This window comes from Varroa destructor, unplaced genomic scaffold, assembly GCF_002443255.2.
Source record: "Varroa destructor unplaced genomic scaffold, Vdes_3.0 BEIS01000002.1, whole genome shotgun sequence".
In the NCBI taxonomy this organism is placed as follows: domain Eukaryota; kingdom Metazoa; phylum Arthropoda; class Arachnida; order Mesostigmata; family Varroidae; genus Varroa; species Varroa destructor.
The window spans coordinates 24,856,696-24,877,280 of NW_019211455.1; the positions used below are offsets into that span (position 1 = coordinate 24,856,696).

The window sequence follows — 20,585 nt, forward strand, 5'->3', positions numbered from 1 at the left end:
CCTGGTGGCAGTGACTATCATCTATCGTTATTCCTTATCGTCTCTATTTTTGTCAATTTTGCTTTTCATATTTCGCAAGTTTTTTCCAAAACTTTCTGCTGAGTGTCTCTTGTCAACATTCCGCCTTGACAACCCCGCACCCCTGTCTAAAAAACAGTAGATGAGATTGCATCTGAAATGATAGAAGAATCTTAGTTATTTTTTCGGGCTTTTTCTCTATTTGTGCGGGAAGCAGATGGCCGTTATTCCACACTTGTGAATGATATGAGGTAACGCAATTGTGTCTGCTAGCATACGAGCGACCGTTCAACTGTGCAAATTTGTGTTTGGCTCGCCCGCGGTGCACTTCTCGCAAAACTACAGCGAAGACTGTTGTCCATAGCGATCAAGTATGATATAGTTCCCTCTAAGAAGCAGTTTCTTCATAAATTTTTTCCCAGCTCATTTCACTCCTAAACTCATTGCGCTTCTTCTCACCGCTCACATTTTCTGTCACTCTCCACCCGTTCTTCTGATTTGGTACTTCGTGTAAGTGTATCTGTGCGATATTTGCGCCAGGTCGCCCCATCCCCCGTCTAGTCTCTTTTCTTGGTTGAACAGGGAGAATAGAAAAGAGGTACAGGTGAGTAATCGTTAGCCGTCTGTAGTTGCCCGAAGAAATGTACGCGGACCAGTTCCTTTTTCCACTCTTCTCCTCTAAGCCTGTATTAATAGTTTCGTCACAGCTACCCCTTCTCCAACAGCCCCCCCCCGCCAACCTCACCCAAATACTAAACCGCCACGGGTTCCAGATACTTCTCTTCGACTTCTTTTTGTTATTAGCATGTCTTTGCTACTTAGCTCGTGGCGCCTGTAGCAGCAGCAGCAGCTGGAAGGAGCATTAAAAAATGTAGGCAAGCGCACAAGCTTCGCTCTAAAGAGGAGAAAGGGGTAAGGTAGTAAAATCGGAGACCATTTTTACAGTCCCGATAAAAAAAAAAATCACACATGAAGTAGTAAGTACTTATGCATACAAAAGAAAACGACAAAGAAGGTTATGACATAAAACCAAGAGCAGGTTTTCAACTTGGTTACTGGTGGGGCTTCCGGGATTTCTAGGGCATCGAAATTATAGGTCTCTTTCTATCTAAAACAATCTGTATGGCGTACGCATATGAACACAACCAATGGCTAGCTTAGCTGATGTAAATCGTCCTGCCTATATTTTAGCTAAAAGAAAAGGAAAAAGTTGACTAATGATTTTTACCAGTTGCGTAAGAATATAACGGCGTTCCTTTTCCCTACTAGGAAAATAGATGGCGGCAGGTACGATAGGACACACCGTATATGCAGAGAGACAAATCACCAAGAATTTGGATTAAGTACGTAGCTGCTAGGGAGTCATGACCCTTGTCAGTTCGCCAGGCGCTTATACCCGCGTAAAAGCAGACGATTTTTGTTTGCTAATGATCTCGAATAGATGAAGCTGGCTCTGCTTAATTCAGACATCACGCGCTTCTTTGTCCAGCTTAGAAGTGATAAACACCTGTACTCCGCCCGTTTCCCAAATGACCGTAACTATGGGTTGGTTAGATTACTCTATCTATAAGTAGGTCTCATAATAATGTAGAACACTCTATAGAGATATCTTCTGTTTTCCCTGAATTGAAGCTTACGATAGTCTTTTAAGATTGTCTTTTTCAGTGTGGTCGACCCTATTCAAAATATAAATTATATGTTAACGCTACGGATTTGTGAGTGTGCTTGTAATACGCACTACTATAAGTACAATGGCTTTAGTTTCTTTTAGACGCGGTCAACTTCGCTGGACAGGGCGAAAGGTGTCAGGATTAGAAAAGTGGAGCTACTTAGGTTTTTTGTATAGCGGTAACCTTGCATGATTAGGTCGAGGTGATTTACTACGTAAAGCTGTTGTTTAGTATCCGTCGTCTAGAAACAAACCTTAATCCAGTTCAGGCATTGCTCAGTTAAAATGGAACGTTTGAGTCGTGCTCGACTATAAAATGGAAATATGTTCCTTTCCAAGTGTTATTAGAAAAATTGATTACCGACCAATATGTCGATTTTAACACCCACAGTGAACTACAATAACTCGATTGTTTACATTATTGGATTGAACGGTAAGTCTTCGGACGCCTCCTTCTAAATGCTTTTATCTATTCTCCTTGGTTTTATGCAGTCTACCATTGCTCCTGTCTTTTGATCAGCTCATATTGTTTGTGTTGATGAAAGAGGCTGTGTACAGCCGCGACAGCCCGCTGGCCCAAATTAAATTTTGTGCGAAGACCGAAACCCAAAAAAAAACAACTGAATTTTTAAAAATCGCAAATAAAGGCAAGCCTTAGGATTTTTGGACGGGAACCCCAATGCATGTTTTAACCCAAAATTATAAACCTTAGAGGCTTCTTTTTGTTTATAATTGGCTCCGATTCAGGGAGCTCCAATCTTCGCAACTTCAACACAAGTCTATTGTCGTTTTCAAGACTTTGACTCAAGTCGTGTACCTCAATAAGCATTGACGACAAGCAGCTAGCCTGTATTTGTGCAACATCTCCTGGTAGGTATGACGACGATTACGATCATTGTATCCGTCTAAGTAAGTAGTAAAATGGTCGTCTCAATCATTAAATTACACAATTTTAGAACGCTCAAAAGGCTTTATTCTTTATTTTTTCGTTTATTCTAAATATACATGTATATCAGTTCCATTTATTATAAAATTCTAATTCAAGATGATTGGCTATTAAAAAATATCCCTATAATTTTAATCGTTTCCTGCTCCATTACTAAGTTCCATGTGTTTAAAATGACTGGGTGATGAACATTTTTAGCAGCCACCGTCTGCTTTGACCGAAGGCCGGTAACCTAAATAGTCCTTAAATGGCGAGGGTTATTCTATGTGGTGCTACTGTTTGTGGCGCTATGTGAATGAATGAATGACGTCACTCGTATTGTTAGGGTCTTCTGTGGGCGAATACATTTCCGACACACCCGTTCATACATTCGATCGTCTATTCGAAATATATGAGAGCAACGATATCTACGTGACCACGATAGAGAAACTCTATAGTCAAACTGGTCTGGTAAACGAACCATTTAGTACACGTTTTTGGTATGATGGGTATTGCAAAAGCTTTGCCAAACATTTTCACTGGTTCTACTAGCATTGATAACATTACATGTGCTTGTAAATTCAACAAATGTCCTATATAAATAAGTAGAAGGAACGATTTTCAGACTGGCATTAGTCTACCTGACAGCGTAGTTGAAGAACAGGCTCGCATGGGTGTGAAGGGTAACTGGGTCGTGTCGGCGCGTTCTGGGAAGACCCTAACCAATGGGCTTAAGCGTTATTTGTAAAGTCTCAGCTATATTCCTTGCGCATGATTCATTGTTCGTTAATAACATTATAAAGCTAATCAAGAAAGCCTTTAAAGTTTGCTTAAGAAATTAAACATCAGCGAGGAATCCGAACTATTATACGTATCTATCTAACGGCTGTTTGGTTAGGAGGAAGATCAAGGAATTTTCACTATATTAGGCCCAACCTAAGTAGCTATAGGATAGGTGATTTTACTTTATCTACTTGAAGCAAGGTGCTATCCAAGGGTGTCTTTCTTGTGTGACGTTTCTAATCAATAGACTGCGTTTGTTCCCATAGCTAATTACATGCGTAGCGAAGCCACGTTAGATAATTTTAATGATTAGAAATGGTAAAGTCCGCCCTCGTACTCCGTCGCATCGCTAAATTAAGTAGTAGTTGTTTCGATTCTCTTAAGACTAAAAAATAATCAAGGAGTTTTATTATTTGATCCCATTTCCGTGCGTCATCTCAAAACACAGCAGGGCTTCGGTAAATCGGAAGAATATCAGGCACCTAGTTTATATGCTAAGTGTCGAAATGTAAAACGACAAAAGGAACAACTATCTTCGCTGACTCAACACTATGAGTCAATTGGAAATTTCGTTACCTTACCATGTCTCAAGTACCGAGCATGATTGATAGACCGCGTCTATTCATTCTTATTACATTTTGCGCGGAGAAGATCTTTTCTGTCACGCTTACCACGTGCTAAAACCGTCAGAATAGCTGCTTCTGTCCCGTTGCCTAGCTGAACATAGCCGGCCTGAAATTGACTAGCCGGTCGGCGGCCTGCTTACCTGCCTCCTTGACCTTTCAGGCCTGGCTTTGTCCTTTTTGACTTGTCTGGCCTGGTCTTTAGCCTTTTCTGGCCCTTGTATGGTCGCCTTGTTCACGAATATTCCATGCACTACATAGTTGCGCTGCACATTAGGAAGAGAGGGACAAATGTTGTACGTATGCGACACCATTATTATAGATGTTGAGTGACCTAGTGCACAGTGATCGTATAGCTTACGCAAAATGAACAATTTCTGTCGTATTTTTCCAGAAATGATTATGCCGGTAAGGAAGTGAGGCGAGACGTTATCGCTTTTTTACCTTTGCCTAACTACCAATTCGTTCTGCTCTATTCTTCAGCCGGCGAAGCATGCGGTCTAAGTGTGAGCTGTGATGTTTTGCGTTTTGCCTTTGCCCCCTTCGACGCTGTCATTGGTGGAAGAAGGCTCGAAAGCTTATTCAGTATAGATACATGTCTGCACATACTAGGCTGATTATCTTCATTCCTAACAGGACAAAGAAGGCAAAGAGGAGCTAGAAAAGTGAGCAGCCTTGGTAAAGGTCGTGTAAAAAAAGGTCCAATAGATATATGAGAAAGAGCGTTCGTTTTCATGCAACTTCTTTTGAGCTCAACAGAAGCCCTAAGTAAATCCCAATAATAACAGTTCAGGGTCATCTCTAGATAAGAAATATGCAAATGAACTTATATACAGTTATGAATTATTCATTCACGTTGAATAAGCAGGTTAAGCCGATGAGTCGATTTACAAATATAATTTGAAGCTTAAACGGCTGAGTACTTACACTGAGAACTAATGAGGTAGTATCCTCCACACAACTGTTCGTTGCAATTTCAGAAAAGGTAAAGAATGCTTATGAAGTTCACGCCAGTTTCTATGTAAGTTTGCGTGTGATAGACAGAAGTACTGAAGGCTACTATTGTTGAAAGACTTCCTTCTTGAAACATCAACGGTTCCTGATGATAAATGCAAAATAAGAGTTGACTTTTTATAGCCTGTTCACAAGCTTAATGCTGAAAATTAAACTAAAAACACATTTAGTTTTAGAAGTTCCGTATAGATAAGACAAATTTAGATTTATTAGACAATTTTAGAAACTCTTAACAAAATTCAGCTCTAGGGTACCGCCTAAACTCTAGCTTATTAAAAATTATATATTTTGTCCGAATATATTAGTACATTTATTAGAGACTAAATGGGTTCACTAAAACTAATTCATTTTTAAAAAAATATGGATTGGAGAAACCGATGTTTATAGTGCATATGCCCGCATCTTACGAAAGTAGCAAGACTAAAGGTGGAGATACTTGGGTGTGTGGGTAACGATTTCCTACCAAAAAAGTCAATCATTCAATAAGGTTAATGGCTAAATCCCTAAAAGAGCCTGTGGCAATGGCTAGAAAAAATGATGTTGCAAAATAATATACGGGAATGGCTTTAAATGGCAAAAGTAGGACGTATCGACGGGGTTCATTTTATCAATTCATGTTGTCGGTATTAAATAATATGTATTTCAATTTTCGAGCGACAAGATAGATATTCCAAGCGTAAGAGCATCGGCTAGTATAGTGGACGGTATCCTCTACTGCTATACAGGAAACCGGGATTCGATTCCCCCCCGGGAAGAAACGCATTACTAGCCCTTTTGCTTTTCGGCTTTTTAGCAGACTTGAAATATGTGACATAACACGTAGACCGTGGCCGAAATAGTGTGATAAAATAGGTAACCGCAAAAAAACAAAATGACTGTTATATAATGACTGTAATAAAATTATATGATATATGAGATTATGATTTTGCATCGCTCCCATTGTCTGGCTATCGGGACCGTTCACTGGTGCCGGTTTATGATTTGATTGTGCTAAAGATACATTGTCAAACTTTTTTTTTCTTTTTTTAATAATAAATACGTTTCAAGTAATCTTCGAGAGAAAAACTAGCGACTCACATAATAAAATAATATTACTTTTTTTGTTAAATATATGTGAATATAATGATGAGCATGTGTGTGGGTAAATTTTGGCTCATAGATGAACTTGGGCACATACATATATGCATCATAGTTAAATCAAGCCTTTGCTGACCCGAGGCGTGAAACTATTCTAATCTAAAATTAAGGTTGTGACTGACATCAAAAAAATAAAAAATTATAATAATAAGTTATTGTCGGAACCATGGCAGAATTAGTAACAATGTGCATACGGTTCTCTGAAATCAACCACATGTGCATGGCATTGACAGAAAGCACATGTGGCAAAAATGTAATCATTTAATTCGACTTGATATATATACGCTTTGTTACTTAACCGAGTTGTGTTCTGAGGATACTTAGTACCCTCATATTTTTGTAAAATTAGCATCGATGGTATCCTGTCTGACATACAGTGACTCATATAGTTCCCAGACTGGCCATCTAATACAACTCGATGCAATGATTTCTCTAAAAAGTAACTGACTCTCAGTGTGCCTCTGAGAACATAACTTCAGGCTGCTTTATTGGTTAATAAAAGCTCAATAAAATACGTAAAACATAGTTGCTCCTTACAGCCCCGCCTTTCGAAATTTAAGTAACGTAAGTCACACAAAGTATCTGGCCCGTGCTTATCTCGAGATTTATTATAGTGTTAAAACTTGAGATAAACTAAAAAAATTGAGCCCCACTTACCGTTACATATATGAAACCTAGACGTTATCCATTTATCGTCCCAAATATCCAAGAAAAAATCCATTTATCGTACGAACGCCATATATTTTAGAACAGAACCCATACGATGGGTGCGTGTGTGTGTGTGTCTGTCTGTATGTATGTGCAACCCCCTTTCTTTCGCCCCATAGGACGTTGAATTGTGGCGGAGCACGTACTTGGTCCTTTTCCGTTAGTTCATTTGTGCGTTGATCCTTAACAAAGCACGATTTATTCATTAGTAGAGTATGCTGTGTGATCGACTTCAGCGTGCACGAAATTAACACTATCCACAGTTGAAGACAACTATTGACTAACGTGGTACCGTAGTTATTACTTTCAAAGTTTCCACTGTTGCTATTTTACCAAGCAGATGGTAGCATGAACGGTAGCGTCGCGTTAGTCCATATTGGTTGAACCTCAACTATGACTCTTTAAGCCTCCTTCGGCTGTCTGCTAGCTACTAGTCACAGAAGTATCACTCAAAGTGATTGGCTTCCCGTATCGCAGCCCCATCACGCATTACTGACGCATATTTAACACAATTGAATTTCTTCCTCCCAACGTATAACCTATATTGAGCAGAACGTTTATTGCTAAAAGGACCTTATGTACTCACTATATAAGATACACTGGTTAATAATTTAAATAGGATTATATAATTAGTTAATGTAATGGCGTCTGGTAATAATATAACTTAGGATTCGATTTGATGACAACGCTTGTAAGAGTTAAGGATTATTCCAAGAGGGGGGCTATATTTAAACTAGACACGTCAAACACGTTGATGAGCTGCTTCTTTGAGCAAAAACTTTATACTATTTCCTTTTTTTACGAAACATGTATGGCTATATGAGGTATCCTTTTCCTGCGGGAACTTTTTTAACTTTAGAAAGAGTTTTCCAGTGTTCGAAACCCAAGAAACTATCTTGTCGCGGCGCGTCGTCTACTATGCTACCATTTCTAAGATTAGACTAAACGCTACGATTTTCTTTCCTGCAAGACGTGACGAGGGCCAAGTGATTCTTCCGTTTCATACATTTGATCGAAAATGGTTGAGAAACCCCTGTGGATGAAAAACTGATAAATTCCCGTATCTGTCTTGCCTCACTGACTTTACCGCGTGTAAAGCGCTTGATATTGACAACGACAAACGAATAACAGAACATATTTACTCACAGATAGGGTCCGCTAGTGCAGCATCAGATGGTTCAGCCGTTCACTCATCCGCACGCACGGTGCTATAACTAGACATTTAAGTTCAACTCAACGATGAAACAATCGGAGCCTGCATTAGCAAGTAAACAAAAAAAAAAAAAACTCAGAAAACGATAAAAAAACGCCTGATCGAGAACACCATTACTTCCAGCATTGGCTAGCGCTGGGTGTTTCAGGGGAATATTAACAAGCCGCATTATGTTGCGTTACCCATAGTGCTTGTGGTTCCGAAGTTCGTACTCTGTATTTAGAGCCTGACTGTTCTCTCTAGGCGGGCTTTTGTCACCTTGCACACTAGGTCTAACGATACGCTGATTCTTTTTGCATGTGAATTTACACGTGAATGTTTAAAGACTATTGCGCACGTAATAAGTGTGGTACAGTGAAACTAAGGAGTGTCCCGGATAAGTGATTTCTCAAGTCTTTCTAATCCTTATAATTTTAAACTTAACAACATTGTCACAGGAAGTATGTGCTGCAGGGATTTTTAAGGTACGATCTTCCCAGTGTACATGCATCGACATGATTAAGAACGAACATGGTTTTTTCACTATAAAATACCTATAAGCATCCCAAAAAAAATCGATACTTAAATCATGTGTCGCTAATAGCTAATATATCTGCGCTGAAGAACTGTGTTCAATTGTCTCGGTGTTACGGCCGACTTGAAATACGAGGGCCGAGGTACGAAGACACGTATTTCAGTTGAAACGGTATAATGTAATATCGGCAATTATTCAAACGGATACACACGAGATATGTCGATCAGCTTCAAAGTTTGTTCAGTACTTCAGATCGCTATTCCAAGCTGCAAAAGGGTTGCTTCAAAAAAGTGACTTATAATAATTATCAAATCATAACATATAGAAAAGGTTCTGAACTGCTGTAAGTCCCTAATTGATTTCTACTAAGGGCCATAGAATAGTTCAATCGTATGATGTACTTTTCGTTAAAGTTCTTATCAGCTTTTCGTCTTCCATATCCATTGCTATATTCCATCCACATGAATGCTAAACTGAAAGGTTTCTTAAAACTGGCTATGGGAGTATATTTTTCCGTGCAGAGTTTAGCCCTCTGGGACAACAATGTTCAACGGCCGTTGTCAGATATAAAATTGTAAGATAGGTATCTTTATTATACTGGCTGGCACATAATATAGTATTAACAAAAACAAAATTGAGCTGATACATAGTTTACTTACCTTAATCTAAAGTTAGAAAGACCGAATGTTTGTTTTATAGAATCGTTTCGTTATTTCCGGATAGACGTTTTCACGGCTGCTACTGAACTGGCTTATAGAAGAAGACCCATTTATTATTTCCATGGAGTGTACAGCAGTAATTTTGGCCCTCTAGGGCCCTACGAACTTCATTCGACGGCGACACATGGGGCAAACTCATACAGTTGCTTGTGGTGCCCATAAACGTAATCATCTTAATTTAGAGTAAATTGCGTGTTTTCCCTTCTGCCAATTTAATATAGTTCTCCTATTTTTCTTGTTGTCCGTGTCTGAGTAGTATCAAAACAAATTAGAACATAATTTGCAAAAGCCTTTTTAGGTATTCCGATAGGGTTCGATTATAGCTAAGCTTATATAGTCAATTTTTACTACTAATAACACCTTAGTAATCTAATTGTTTTTTGCATTTTACATTTTTTCAGGTAAGTGGAAAAGTGGCCAAGTCTCTACACGCTATATCCGCTATATAGACTACACCAGACTTACGAATAGCTAAACCGTCGATTTCAATGTATGTAGCCACTCTTGAAATAAGCTATGTAATTAGGACTTCACCATACGACTTCATCGATTAAAGCACTACAAAGACTTCTTATTTCCGTATATAGATATATTTTTTCGATTCACCCCTCACGAATTTAGTATTCTAACATTTGGGTTCTACACGTACCTCCTATCGTGAACTTGCACAGCTATTCCTTCAAATAAAACACCGCACTGCACAGCGCTACCGCTGAAGTCCCTAGATCACCTGGAAGAAGCAAGATTTATCCGTCCTCTTTTTGGTTAGAGCAAACGTAGATAATACGGAATGTTTATTACACTGCACATTTGTACTGCCACCGCAACGGGCGTGACGTATTGTTTAGTCGAACGCTCGCATTAGCTTGGAGACAATGGCCATCCCGACCCGAAGAAGCTTCGGGCGGGCTACTGCAGGGTACGCAGGTGACGAGGTGGTCCTTGCTGCTGGAGGCAGCGTGCGGTCTTGATTCTTGGATATCGACGGAGTCTCAATCAAGAAGCCAGACGGCGGAGTCAGGCGAAGGTTGACCGAGAGTCTACTGTATTGCCTGCTTTCTTTGACATTCATTTATGTCATAATTCACACCCGGGTGATTTTGTCGAGCTGCTTTTCGGCACACAGCTATTTGCCGAAAGAATATGCGACCATCACAGCTACTCCTCTACAAATAGGGATGGAAACACCCAATGGGCCTTACCATATTTTACTGCACGCCGGTCACAGAAACGCCTACATTTGGCACGAACGAAATGACAATACCTTTTGAGGTTTGGTTCGTGATGCTAACACAGCTTCGTATATTATGCAGTAAAATTGGTGCGGTCATGCAAGATGTGCACATAAAGAATCAATATCTAAACTGTATAATAAACGAATATAGACGTATCGAAACACAAGAGTGACTATTTTCTGGGAGCAATATGTAATGCAATACCCTGCATCTTTGAACCCAGTGGCAATAAGCAATATAGACCCGTTTCGATGGGGCACTAAACGAAGACACAAATATTGCCCCACCTCTGAGGGCTTTAATTTCATCCTGAGCATACCGAAGGTACGGGTACAATTCCAGTCTTAATGCATTCAGTGTATATCTAAGGATATGATCGTATTACACTGTATATTTATTAGTCATACACGCGCGAAGATTTTACGTCATGCATGCTATGTTATTGTTCTACAGCACGTTCATGATGAACTACGATCTCGTATCTAACGTAGACCAGAGCCATTGAACTCGTATCACTGATTTAGCTTCGAGTTTTACCGCGATTTTTCCAAAACCAAAAAACGACATTGAAAAACCTGGGGGCAAGCACGTAAATGAGCCATAATCAGTTGAGGCGAATATTTTATAAAGACAACCTTATACCCTATCCAACGAGATTTTTTTGATAAGCAAAAAATGCTTTCGTATTCTCGTTCTGAGCAAACTTCTTTCTTTTGGGCCTATTTCAGGTAAATGTGTATCGTTTAGTCGTAAGTTTAGCGACAGAGTTCTTATAAAAGGTTAGACACAGGCTGTTTGACGTTGATTTGCTGCTATTTCCCACATGTCTTAACAATCGCATAGCAATGTACTAAAAACTTTGCGGAACTTTTAGGTTTTTCAAAATTGTGGTATCGGTTATTTAATTAGCAGCTTTTCCTTTGGACACTCTTCTCGTCCTTATAAATAAATATATATAAATCCACCAATATCCATTCAGGTAGAGTCAGCGTAGAGACAAGGACACGTAGTTCAACTGTTCAATATCAGCGGTGGTTGTTAAATATAGGCCAAAAGCAAGTAGATCGCACGGTAAATTTAACAATAAATGATGCAGCTTTCACCTCTTTCATTAATTTTAACTACCGACTTAACCTATGCATTAGCGGTTTTCCTTCTTTAATGAGATCTTTTTGCAAATATCTAAAGCTAAAATAATTTATTGCGTATAATAGTTGCACGATACCAATGAAACGCCTCCCTCCGTTTACTCTAGTTCAGCTATTCTCATTTACCTTTTTGTCTCGCCCGGGAATAGTTCTTAACGGCCTCCCGAGTTAGCGGCGTTAGGCAGCGAAATTGATCGTCTTACTATATACTGGTAGGCTCCGGATAACTCGTATAAATAGACTGCGTTTGTTCTAGATTTGACCTTAGAAGACTCAGCTAACCATGAGGCTCAAGTATCTGGTAGAACAAACATGGGCGGTGACGACAACGGTGACTACGGCTGTCGGATTAGTGACAGTTACGGAGGCGTAGCTGGCACGTTGATGGTCGAACTCTGCGTGTGTAGATCATAAACTCGCCAGCGACATAACATCATAAAAAGGCTCACTTAGTATCATGTTGATGGGTTCGTTACAAGAATACATAAGGCCAGAAGTCGGTACCGTTGTACCGGAGTGACAATTTGCAGATACGGGACGTCTAGTAAGATCGCTTCTAAAATGGCCAGTTAAGATGTTAGGTGGAAGTTCCCGTTTTCTTGCTTCTTCTTTACCTATGCCTTTCTTTTTCCGCTCCTCGCAGATAAAATAAATCAAATAGATACTAAGTCATCTTTGCTCAAAGCATAGACCTCCTCTATCATGCTGGTGAACGTACTTCATCGTCACTGATAGTAGAGACGGCTGCCAGCCTAGAGCCTAGAACGAGCAACCATACTGTTAGAGAGTTGAGTATTTTTAGTTTTGTCGTTGCCCGCTGTATGCCATAGATGTGATCGTTATTGTTAATGTAACTTCGTATACGAAACACGCAGTTGGCTTGTATCGCCCCGAGATTCCGTGTCAAGAGCAATATTCATCGCGTCTACCATGGCTTGCTTATAAGCCTAGAGTGCCCAGTTGCCTTAGCTACACATACAGTGTTACTTTACGATCTTACCGTAGATAATACCATGAATTAACTCATCTCATACCGAGCAGAACATGCAAACGGCTCGTCTACTACCTCGTTCCTTCTATGCGTTTCTCGTATAGGCGTACTCAGGTTCAATGGGTGCCGACCTGAGACACTTGCGGTTTTACAGTGTGTGTTTGCTTGATTGTATTGCAGATTTCCAATCGATAACACGATCTATACTGGTAGCCGTCCCGTTGTCTTTATTTGCGCATATTCTTTACTTTTCATTAAACATGATCCTTTTCACCTACTTAGCACTACCCGACTGACACCGCGCTCTTAGTTATCTATCATTCCTCGGTTACTTCACCGATTATGCACCTTCTCCGAGCTACTATTCGCTTTCGCTCATTGTGGGATCCATTTGACTCATTCGAACCCAGCCCCACGAGTTCCATGTCGGCGCGTGCAACATCGACAAGGTTTCTGGTGATCGCCATTGCAATGGTTATAACTGACAAACCCAAGTAGCTTCGGCTGGGTCCCAATAGTCATCATGTAAAGTGTAGATGATGTTCCTGTTTGATTGAATAATTGCTTGTTCATTTCTCCTGAGCCTGTCCACTTCACAAATCCAGGGCTCTATCTCCTGTTGCCATGTATGCTTTCCTTTCTCGCATTTTGTTCGCTATGACCGGCAAAGCGCCGATCTACAAGCCGTTTGTTAATCCCTATAGCCTACTAGTGGCAATATCCAGCTCTGCTGATCCTGTTACTTAAATGAGGTCAGACAAAGGGTCGTTACCAAAGATGATATTGATGCAGTTAGGTCACCACCTGTTTGCTTTTAGGTTCGTGGCCATCTCCCGTCTACAGTGGGCGGTCCTGCCAGCACTGTTATTGACGTTATTTTAACTGCCTCCAGTACGCATTAATATGCATTCATTCGCTTACTTCGAAAGATCATAGGTCAGTCACCGTCTGCCGGCGCTGGCCATGGGCAATGTTTTTCAAGCCACTTCTTAAATCCCAAATCGGCTAATTACAATGAACACACATATGCAAAGGTACACTTACGGATACGTTGCACTTAGAGAACAAAGCGGATTGACGTGCTGACTATTGCGTTCAAGTTATTATTATTATTATACCGTTATTTTTAGGTTATTATTATACCGTTTCATTTTTAGGTTATTTCACCTAGGCCTCTAATCCCTGTTTATTTATGTATGTATATGCCTGGTTACTTTCTTTACTCCGCTGTTCTAACCGCTGCAAGTGAATACCTGACAGGAGACAAAGCAGACAGAGAGTACTAGCTGAAATGAGCATTTTGTATCGTATAGCCACTTTAACCTACAAGTTGTTTTAATTTGTGGAGAACGTATTTGGTGCGCAACTGTTTACCGGCTTCCTTAGGAGGTTATAAGTTTTTGTAACCTCGCACTTATTACCATTCTAGTTATCTTTTTATAGTAACAGCAGACGTGTAGTTTGAAATCAGTCAAGATATACTACGTAATAGGCGTTATAATTTCGCAAAGTGCTACTAGATATGTCCTAAATTTTTAACAGTTTCAAAGATTTAGCTAATATGTTGACCACTAAACTGACTGTGAGTATTACATCGTTGGCAAATCCTGCGTGTACGTAACAAATGCTCGCATTCCCACAGAAACGCTGAATGTATCCTTTTATATACAAAAAAAGGAGCAAAAAACCTATGCGTTATTCATTTAATGTATGATGTGATGCTGAATAAGGCCTCTGCTATAATGGTTTCCAGGGTAACACTCAATTCAATTCAACTATTCGGAAGGAATATCCATGTAAAACTTAAATGTGCAAAAAAACGTCTTTACATTCTGTCCACAGAATAAGCTTGTCGGTTCCTACCATTTAAAGAATCTCTCTACTCGTTTTCTGACAGAAGCGAAGTAGTCCTAGGGCTGTTAAAACTACGGGTAACTGAGTGTGCCAGACCCCGGGCTTGGGTCAATCGAACTGGGTTAGATGAAACCCAGTTATCTTTCGTAAATTATTTTCAGTCGCAGCACATCAGCTCACGGTTTTTGTAGTGAACATTGTGTGTATAGTAAACGTTGCTCCTTTATTTAAAAACTTCCGGTGTGTAGGCAAAGCATTTAGAGTCTTGAGAGTTGGCAAATTGGGTTACATTAGTTTGTTAGCTTCGAGGTGTTTTTCTATCGACCTATAGAAGGGACGCACAAACAAAGAACACACAGAACAGCGTCCATATTGCCAAGCGTCACGCATGTTTGCAAAAACAATTAATATTTCTCCGCTTTAAGCTGAAGGTGTGGCACGAAATCAAAAAATAGTGTTGAAAACACTCTCATTTTTCATATCACGATTATGAAATCTATAGAGAATGACTAGCAAAGCCTAATCCAACTATTTACAAGCCGTATATAGAAATAGTCAAAGAGTTACTATTAACAGTAATAAGCATGTTGCTTACCGAAAGCCGGCGTAAAAAGTACAAGTCGTTACGGAGAAATCGCAACATAGATCATAAGCTAGTAAATACATCTACATGCTTGCTAGGTCGTCTTAATTCGGAGCGCAAATACGTTTACAAAATTTGATATATCTAGAAGAAACTATCTGAGGCGTTTGCAGTAGTTTGAATGGTTTCTAGGAGTAGGCTGGGTCAGGTTAGCTAGCATAAAGCCTGCTTGCCTGATAAGTGTACCTGCTATCTGCATACGATGACGCCTTTCCAGGTTCCTGTTTAGGTGATTTTGCCAAGGCGACCACTCCTCCTATGGGCCTGTCATATCCCATTTCGAATAACAACGGCGTCGCGTGTTAAATTCTAATCCGCAAAGTTTCAATCAATCTTCCTCGCTGCATGCGACCTATTGGAATAAATTTGAATATGTGCAGATTTGCTTTTGTTTGAATGCAGGCCGTATGTAGTGTATGAAGGTCTTCGAATTGGAAAGTTCCCAACATCATCACCATTTGATATTAGGTACGGCTGAGGCAGTCAATTAACGAAGCAATTAAAGCGTATAGTATAATCCGTGTAAATATTATTTATTTTGGCAAGGTTTACCTCTTGACAATTTCCTTGAATGTTGAATGAATCAGGTTTAAATTGAGCAGACCGCAGAGCAGTGTCTGCTCTTATTTCAAAATGCTTAATAATAATAATAGTAATCTGGAGAAGATCGCAGATTTCTTCATTGGAATCACAATTACCTTATTCGTGAGCTGCTATGAAAAACTACTCGTTTAGAAAAGCAGTCAGCTCAAGAACAAATATCTTCACCGCAGGTACGGATCTCCCCACTGCTTTAGCCAGATCATGATCGCCTTGGTAAGTTGATGACATAAGTTAGTGGAGCAGGAATGCTTTGTTACATCGATGTATCATCAGGCGCTGCTAGTTGCCCTATTCTTATATGTTAATTGGATCAATTTAGTCTGAATAATTTATGTTACGTAACGGTTTGTTCGAAATCATTTTAGCGGTTATTTATGTGTTATTCTAGAAAGCATGAATAGCAGCTTAGCGGGACTAGAACTATTGCCGATCTGGATCTCAGTACAAATTTGAAATAATCGAAATCATTTATGGCGCCCCATCTTTCGCTTATAATAAAAGCTTATTTTTTTCTGTGGCCGTCTATGTTCGGGTCTTCAGCAGACGTAGGAGAATCTCGTATTTACTATGGAATTTCGTCCAGTTTTCACGATTCCTATGGCGATCATTCATCTATAACTTGAAGATGCAGAGGCCGCTTCCATTTCTGGCTTAACACTGCTGGATTTACTCGGTCTCTATTTGCTAAATCTATTCTTAATTGGTATAAGTCGTTTCGTAATTAGTGGTTATTGAGTGTTATAGGTTAAATTTGCTGGACAAAAACAAACCCCCATTGGCTTTTTTTGGTCAAATCGATCAGTCTGCATAGGTTTTTTAACGAACATGTTTGTTTATTAACCGGGAAATAACAGAGATTTGAATCTAAGCATACATTTTGACAGCAATAAAACGTACAGACATTAACATAAATTCGAGCGAAAGAAAAGACGATGACTATAGAAATTTCTTCTTTTGTGCAGTGCCCCGAGATCGTTTATATTGCATGCCCCCCATCCTCATGGGTCCCTGGACTAATACTAACAAGCGACATCGAAGCCTGTCGTACCAGGGACAGCTAAACGTGAAGCCAGTTATTCGATGATAGACTAGATAAAAACAACTTATGAACAGACAAAGTAAGTGGGTAAACTAAAAAAAAAAAGATCGCGAAGGTTTGACAGGAGCGCTTGTTGTCGTAGTTGTACGAAAATCTTCGGTTCGTATTTGCTATTAAAGATTATTATTACAAAAATAACGTTCCACAAGTGTATTTGTCACTTATTCTACTGCAAGTTACCGTTTGAAAGCTTTTCGAAGTGACAATAATTGGTTAAACTAAACGTTAAGAAGAATCTTACGTATGCGGCTGCCCCCTTCCTTCCAGTTCACTAATCTATTCCGGGCATGAATCGTGCTTAGCTTATTTCCTATTTACTCATTGAGTAACAGTGATTCAATTGCCTGGACCTTTTCTCTGGAGGGAGAGAAAAACAGAGGACAATCAGAGTGGGGCCTTTTTTTACACATGGTTCGCATTAATAACGCACTTGTGTTGTAGGAAGATTATCTAGTACAACAACTCAATATAGAATATGGTAAATACATATCGCCAAAAATCTTGCCCACATCTTCGACAGTTTGTTTGTAATTTGCTGAATCAAATGCTAAGGCTATTTGTTTGTTAAGCCGCATAATTTGTTGTACAGTTTCGCTCGGGTTGAAATTTACTGCTCTGTAGATGGCGAAGAAAAAAGGCAGAGACGAAAGCTCGTACTTTTCTTGAGTGAATCAATTGGTAAAATGATTCATCAAAGAATTGATGAAGATTGAACTGTGACAGTATATTCTATAAACGCATCGTTAGAACTGAAAGGAAGAAGTAATTTCATTGCAATCACGATGGATATATCTTTAACTAATATTCTTATAGGCGCATCGAACAGGTTACTTGTAGTGGGCAGCTGGCGTGTCTGCTAACGACGACCTCAGTCATTGATGCCAACAGCCGGTTTGGCATGGGTGACAGCAGTGTGCCTCTAGATTGATCTTAAAGGTTAAGTGCTGCCGTTAGAGACAGACACCATGTCCTATAATAGGAATCATCAAACGCCGCATTTATGTTCACCTATCAAGTAGCATTATCTATTTGCTTGTTGCAAGTTATTGATATTTTTTTTTATTATAGCGCCCGCAGTTGTTATTTTCATGTAAACAGGACCTCGGAATCATCTCTTTTTAGGTATAGCATTAAGGGCTTGTTCCCATTCTAACCAGATTAAGCCTTGTCTTATCTGAGGCTTCTTACGTAAACCTATGAAATGACATGGTAGCATAAATGGCCATGTTAACACTGATAATAAGTTCCTATTTTCCGCTAAATTCTTGTTTCCTTATTATTAATTGCTGGTAATAATTCTTCCAACAATGAGATTTGAACCATGGTGGCTGTCTGCTTGTTAGTTAATATTTACACTGGCAACGCATTAAAAAAAAATGCGCACTAGCCACCAACTCATTACTGAATTTTTATTCAAAATAACCTAATGGAAGTGTGATACTTTTTATAAGCAGCAAATGTCTAAAGATAGCTTAGATTTATAAAATCTTTAGACTTATCGTCGGGTTATTAAAATTACAAAGCCTTAGACGCTAAACTTTCCGTTAAGCCGTTTTATTGTTTGTAAAACTTCACTTGAAGATCACTGGGTTAATGGCGATCGTCGTTCAACTTTTAGACATATTCCGAGTGGGTCTACAATCACTGGCCCTCAATATAGAAGCAAGCGGTTTCTGTGTTTATTACAACCAGATTCAGTTCATTGTTACCTCGTCGAGTACAAAGTAAAATGAAATCCTGCCCTATGTCCAAGCAGTGGTATACTATACTAGGCCCAGCGCCGATGCTGCTGAATATATTTATTTACTCATAACGCAGTACTTCTAGCCTCTTAATATGTCCGCATATTTAAGAGTTTCTACGCTTGTTAAAATTATAACTCGCCTGCATGTTATGAAACGTTTGCCTCTTTGTAGAAACTGTTTGATATCTTTAGATTTCATTGTAGAAGTATTCACATTGTTAGATAAACGCAAACAGATTCAGTGTACTGTGTGTTGGGCTTCGGTAATGTTTTTGGCTTTGCCGACAAAATATCTTTGTGAAAACGATATTTCTATGACGGTCTGGCTTTCTTGCGACAGAGGCGCATTCGTTAATACCAAACAGGAGCATGGAACAGTGTCAAGTGTATTTCGGAATCTGCTTGCTTTACGGTAACTGGACTTCGATTTAGGATAAGGATCCTATCTACCGTTTATTAAATATACCTCTATATTTCGAGCTTTTGCCGAGTTAGGCATTCTATCCCACGACTGGCTCTCAGCACGAAACGGGTCTATGCCCGGGTTCGAACCTAGACCAGGCATCTTTGAGTACATGTATTAAGAACACCTAAAATAGACCACGTCGGTCTCTCACAACATGCTGACAGAATGACTCATCTCTGATTGTCAATCCTACTTATCATGGTTTTGGTTTTGCGGGAGTTACCGCTTGGTAGTGCAGCTGCGTGCATCCACTACTTTGTTTCATCAAAAAGTAATCGGAACTTCGTTTTCATTACCGCAGAGGGTTTTCTTGCCTAGATGATAGGCACGCCCAAGTGCATCAAGCCTCCTAGGACTGCCGTACTGGACGAAACCGCGATAAGATAGCAGGGCGGCTTGCCCGTGTTATCTTATGGATTGCACGGAAAATAGGCCAATTGTTACCTATTTACATTGGTCAAATGCGCTTTGTCTTGCAACCTAAATGCCTATCCTGTAATGTGTGCTCCATCACATTGTGCTTGCAAAATATTGTCCCTTCAATATCCTTGTCGTTCACGCTAAACGCAGACGTGCTTCATCATCGTGAAGCGCTGTACAATACATAGTTAACAATAAACAATATTTATATATGTACAGTGGTATTGACTATGAACATTTCAAAAGTGAAGCCATGCGCATGATTTTCTAACGTGACGGCTCTAATTCAATGTCGAATTCAAGTCTGACCCCTTTTTTTTTTTTTAAATCTAAAATAACATTATTTATTTTTAGATTGAATATTATCGAGCGTTCGATGAATATGTATACAGTTATATGTACGGGCATATGGATTGAAATAGGCTCATATTATACCCTATTTCAATTTTCCCTATACGTAAAATATGTAAAAAAGCACATTCACATTCTAAATGATTCCACTAGGAGATATTAAGTATAGAATCACGAAAAACAGGTTGAAAGCGTTCGTTGTTTAAACAGTGTTGATCTATTTAAAAACGCTTTTGTCAATTTCGTATTCAAGACGTACGGCTTGAAAGTTAATGAACTTAATTGACATGCAAGAGTAAGTGCGTTGATCATTTCTTTTAAAAAAAAAGAACGAATAAAGACTCTCATCCATAGTACCGAAACATTCAAGCAAATGTAATGATTTTCACAGTTGAATATGATGAGCTACCGAGTACGTGACCAAGTTTTTCGTCAATAGTTACGCACGCATAGTTACCCCTAAGAAAAACAGGGTTGGTGTCGTAATAGAGGTAAGTACATCTTGCTAATGGTGATGCGTCATAGTCACGAAATTTTTACCACTGACTATAATTGATTCTATTGGTAATGTTTAGGTAAACTCAGTGGAACCGTCTCTATATTGTACACGATAGGGATATTTATCACAAATTTTCACCAATTCATCCCATTTGAGTCAGCCGTAAAAGTCATCTACTACGACACTGATTTCCTGTTGGTGGTCATAGC

General features: G+C 39.4%; 3 long non-coding RNA genes across 3 annotated transcripts in view; 2 read left to right on the forward strand and 1 right to left on the reverse strand.

Annotated features, from left to right (window-relative positions):
• The window catches only part of LOC147757569 (uncharacterized), a 157,956-nt gene that overhangs the window by 16,590 nt on the left and 120,781 nt on the right, over positions 1 to 20,585 (forward strand). The gene's annotated exons all lie outside the window — the stretch shown is intronic.
• LOC111245107 (uncharacterized) lies at positions 1,981 to 10,718 on the forward strand. Its single transcript, XR_002671221.2, has 3 exons — positions 1,981 to 2,120; positions 2,435 to 2,557; positions 9,995 to 10,718. It is a non-coding gene; the product is annotated as an uncharacterized LOC111245107 (long non-coding RNA).
• Positions 2,682 to 12,202, reverse strand: LOC147757570 (uncharacterized). Its single transcript, XR_015320387.1, has 6 exons — positions 11,833 to 12,202; positions 9,973 to 10,053; positions 8,024 to 8,132; positions 4,946 to 5,117; positions 4,463 to 4,647; positions 2,682 to 4,284 (listed from the first exon to the last, which is right to left on the reverse strand). It is a non-coding gene; the product is annotated as an uncharacterized LOC147757570 (long non-coding RNA).